The following is a 5,541-nucleotide window of genomic DNA, read 5'->3' as shown; positions in this document are numbered from 1 at the left end:
ACATAAGAGAAACCATCAGCACATCACTGGATATAAGGTGGAAACACTTCCAAGAGAAAAAACACCATATTCTTTTTCCTTTTCCTTCTTCTTATTATCAAAATATTTATTTTACAGCATATCACTGACCACCACTAGTGTGAAAGCACTGACTTGTGATGCACACAAGAAACCAATCACTCCAAGACACTACCTAGAAAAATCAACCACTTCCTAACTATGTAGGTCCTGACCTGTTGTAGGTCCCAACCTACTGCAGGTTCATTACTCCAATAGCTTCTCTTCAGACCATCATAAGGAAGTCACCACTCCCTAAGAAATCCACGACTTTCTAGTGATCCACCACTCACTACACTTAAGGCCCCAACCTTAGACTCTTGTGGACCACATGTTATGCATTTTCAAACTCGGCCCACAAGCTCTTCACTCAAAAAATTATAGGGCTCATTGTTTGGTAAATTATTTTTTGGTTAAATTAATTGCATTAAATTATTAATCCAGGTTTCGTGAACTTATGAAGTATAGTTGCACTATATATTCTAGGCTATCAACTTTTCTTGTGTGTAAAGTCTTAGTTATTCATTACTTCAATACAACATTACATGAGATATAGCATTGTGTTACTGATCTACCTGAAGGAAAACTAGACCAATAACATAGGTTTAGTTTCCCTACATTACATTATTATTTTCCCAACCATTACATCTGTCATTGCAAAAATAGACAAAAATAACAAAGGGTGAGTAGGCACATAGGCCATTTCTTTCACATCAAAAGTTAAAAAATCTAAAAACAGTAAAAGACTCAACATGGAGCATATCAAAATACATATAAGAGTTGTAGATCCACTAATGAAGCACTTTATCAGACAAAACACATTGAATAAAATAGGCAAGCCCATACTCGAGGCAATGGGTCACCTGGCGCCATCCATGCAAAGAATGAAAAAGCTTTCCTACCCATGAAGTACTCCATCATGATCATTAATAATGATTAGTTAAAACAAATGTGACATACCAATAGTCCCTAAGATTGGAACTTCAATCTTTGGCAAGACACCAATAGGCTATTGTAAATGGTCACTCTGGCCTATTTTCCTATGAGAAAACACTAAGAAATTGTGAGAGAGTGATAACTAATTAGCTACCATTTCACACTAACATTTGATGGAATTCAAGAAGTGCACTCGAAGGATGGGCTGAAGTTATAAAATCGCCAAATAATTGCACCATGAGACAAGAGAATATAGGAGAAATTACCATGTCGAGGTTGAAGCCAAAGATAAGTACCAACACACACCCTATATTGGGAGACACTAGAGCAAAAAGTTAGTGCAATGACATGAACCACCTTCCTTCCTAGGTAGATAGAGAGTTTATAGTCAAAGTACATGTAGAGGGGAAATTGCTCATGACCTTTGGTGGACTGAAAATGTGCAGAATAGCCTAGGTAAGAGTCGAATCACAAAGAAGAGACGGACAGGTTGAATCGTGCCCTACAAAATCGAAGGAGAGACGCTTGGTAGAAGGGAGCCTATTGTTAAGTGCAACACCACCCTACTTTTCCATGCCTGAGAAATCCATTGAATTCCCATTGTTCGGCCTACTAATGAATGCACAAATGTTGAGATAATTACTAACATCAGTGTTAGATATCAGAACATAGTTGAACTCTCCACAAAGGTGGTGTAACAACCTTGAATTAGCAAAGGCATTTCTAGGTGAGTTAGACACTGATGCAGGATGATGATATGTAGGTTTTTACCTCTTTTCTTACCACTCTTCCTAAACAGATTTGTCTAAATGAAAATACATTCTAGATTAAAAGTTAACACCTACATATACTTCCACAACAACGACTCTAAAAATGCAGGGTAATTTTTTTTTGTTAAATTACTTGCATAAAATTATCAATGCAGGGTTCGTAAATTTGTGAAGTATACTTACACCATATATGCTATTCTATCAACTTTTAATTGAAAGAAAACTATTCTAATTGTAAAATGAAAATTTGACCTACTTTTGAAAAGATATTAGTAGGAAAAAACACATGTTCTTTCTTAGAGACCAAAATCAAATAAATTACGAAATTGAAGATTTGAAAACTAAATGAATTCAAAGAAAACTATGCGAATGTGAAAGCTTCAAAATTCTATTCTATTGAAAAAGGAAATGAAATCTTACTTTATTGAACTTTGAAAGATAAATTTACTTGATTGAACTTTGAAAGATAAATTTACTTTATTGTGCTTTGAAAGGAAAACTAAACCATTTGACTTGCAAATAAATATAATCTATGTAGTTTGAAATAAATTTAATCTACAAAACTTGAAAGAAAAACTAAACTATCATATTGTGAAAGTGAAGTTGGTCTAATATCTACAAGACATTGGAATTGAAACTATTCTAGAAAGAAGTAACAAAAGAGCAACGAAATATTGACAGAAATTAAAGTGCAAGAAGCCTTAAGAGATTACTTGTGTGTACATATTGAACCAGAGTGAATCATAACTTATGAAACATAAATCTAAGACTAAGCTAGAAAATGCAATCAAAGTAAATATTTTTGGTTTTTTTTCAGTCTTTCATCAAGTGCTTGACCTATATAGAAGCAAAGGTAAATGAGTAAAAATCTAATTTAAGAACAGGCAAATCAAATGACATAGAGCATCTAAATTAACTAAGCATAAATGAGAAAACATTTAATCTAAATGCAGAGCTTAAAGAAATGAAATGAAATGAAAAAAAATCTATACTATTATCACACGTCTTTAGGGGGGATCCTAACAAGTGGAAGGTATTGAAATCTTATATCACATGAACAAAATCACCATAAACCAATTACAAGAAGGCCATGGATAGAACTTATATTACTTGGAGTGTGTAAACATAGTTTCACGATAATGTACTTCAATAATAATAACAATCTTTGGACTTCCTTGACTACTTTTTCTTTCAAAACAAAGTGTTTTTATAATGTTTTCAAAACTAAACAACCTAAGGAATTAGTGCATGGAAACTAAAAAAGAAGTGAACATATAAATCTTTGAATTAAAATAGGAGTTTTGCTTCTCATGATTCGTTATTGAAGGCTTACATCATCAAAAGTCATTTCATGACACATCATCAACTTCAACATGGGCTTTATATCTCAATCGCTTGCTGATTATCCTTGCTCATTTTATATTCAACACAAAAGAAGTATGCCATAGCCACGTTGACCACAGATTTGACCAATGAGATATACTTATCCTATGAGCTTCAATCTATCACCAATAGGTGGACCCCCATGTTGATGACACTTCATAGTTACTCATGTTCTTTGGGTAATCTCCAGCATGTGTAAACATATAGAACTTTGGCTTCAACTATGGAAATTTATGTTACCTACTAAAAATGCATATTTGGGTAGCTATTGTTTAGTTAAACCAACATCATAAAGAAAAACATAGATTTTTAGTTGATGATATATAATTACCTTTTAAATGTGATTGCATGACTTAAATGAGCTTTAATCTATGGGGAAGATGAAATGATATGGAAACATGTTACACAATAAGTGGAAAAGGGGAAAATAAAATGACAAAAAGAAGACAAAATTGGAGGTTCAACATTCCCCCACACCCAAGGTGTTGCATGTCCTCACACATTTATAAAAATTTGAAAACTTACAGGGATATATTTCAGAGGACTGCCTTTGATGCTTGGATCAAGACATCTAGATCTCTTTGAATTTCCTTTCTCCTTACATTCAACGACTATCTTGGATTTCTCATCAACAAATTACTTAGTAACCCTTTGATCCTTTGTCTGAGAATTTTATTTTTTCTCTCTAGCCTTTGATTTTTCTTGTAAAAATAACACATTCTGAGAAGTATAATGTCATCTTGGGCTTTTATCAATTGATTCTCTTCCTTTATATGCTTGTTTAATATCTGAAGTTCATAAATCTCCTCCTTCAATGTTTTAATGTCTTGTTATTCCTTAGGAGAAGGACTAGTTTCTTCTAGATTAGGTGGATCAGACATAGGATTATCATCATGTAATTTTGATTTAGGAGGAGAATTTACCCTCTATTGTGCTACTTTCTCTAATATCTCAAAATAATCATAAGCTTGTTGTTGGACATAGTCTACTTCAGGAATTTTCCTTGTGGAGGTTTTCGGTGGCTCTTCTTTTTCTTCATCAATTTTTATGGTCTCAGGTGGACAATGACTAATCTATTTGGTCATGCTTCTTGTTAGTATATTGCTGTGTTAATTTTTCATCAAGAATTGTTCTATGTTGCAACAATTACTTCAATAATTTCTAATAGCATCAAAATTTCAATTTCAATTCTTTAATTATCCAATGATAGTGGAACAATAGTAGATATAATAATTATATGAATGCATAATGAAAGACAACCTAGAGACAAGATACACAAAATTCGTTCAATGACTAGCGGAAAACCCAACAAGGGAGAAAACACTTTGCAATTCTTCTTTTATTAGATTGTCATAAAATGTTCAACAGAGAGTACAATGATCCAATAATAAAATATCTAGAAAAATCACTCAAATAATATCTAGAAATATGATCCCAACAAGAAAATTGATTAGAGTTAACTTTCCCAATATGTGGTCAACTACAGTCAATTGCGATCAATTGTGATCACCTATAAATAAAATCCCCAAATCCCATCCACACAGAGAGAGGATCATGCGTGTAGCTGAAACATTCTAGCCACACCGATAGGCTTAGATGCATTCAGCTGTAGATACAATAATTCTATGCAAACCTTGAGGATGGAACCCAAAATACATAATCATATGTTTGAGCTTCAAATCTTATAAATTTAGACCTGTACGAACCAATATCTATAGGTTTCCTTTAGACTTATGTAAACCAAACCAAATAACAAAGAAGAAGAAGATGCTTGATGATGATGTCCAAATGAGGGTCACTTGACTTGCATTCATGGGCTCCAAGGGCGTCCAATTTCATTTTATGGTCGACCTGTCGATTTGTGCAAAAATACACTTTCCCTTATCCAAATCAAGTGTTTCAAGGTTCAACTTTAGTCCTCTCTAAATGAGGAATCTAGTCCAGTGGTTTTAATTTGTACTTGAACTACCAAATTAACACTCCCTCTCAGTGAGGGAGAAATTCCAACTGCATCATTTGATCATCATAAGTATCTCAACATCATGTCATGTGCATCCATGCTAATCTCGGCTTCTCTCTACTCATCTTATGATGAACACTCCCGAATGTAAAGAAGAAGAATTATTGTAGAGGAGCTCTAAATACCACCTAACTTATAACCATTGGGGAAACTCAGATACCACCTAGAATCATCATCATCATCATCGGGAAGCCATATCTACCACCTGACACTAAAGACAACGAGCGAGATCAAACCTACCCCAAACCATATTGATCACACCCTATCCCAAATTCCTTGACAATACTTGAGATAAACTTACAGGAGATAAGGATCACACTCTACCCTGTTGTCCCTGATCATCTATCTTAACCCTTAAGAGTGAGATGATAGAAC

This window comes from Pinus tabuliformis, chromosome 7 (assembly GCF_031772625.1).
Source record: "Pinus tabuliformis cultivar Carrire ecotype Pingquan chromosome 7, CPIR1, whole genome shotgun sequence".
NCBI lineage: Eukaryota > Viridiplantae > Streptophyta > Pinopsida > Pinales > Pinaceae > Pinus > Pinus tabuliformis.
The sequence above is the reverse complement of the archived record's forward strand: the minus strand, read 5'-3'. Positions refer to the sequence as shown.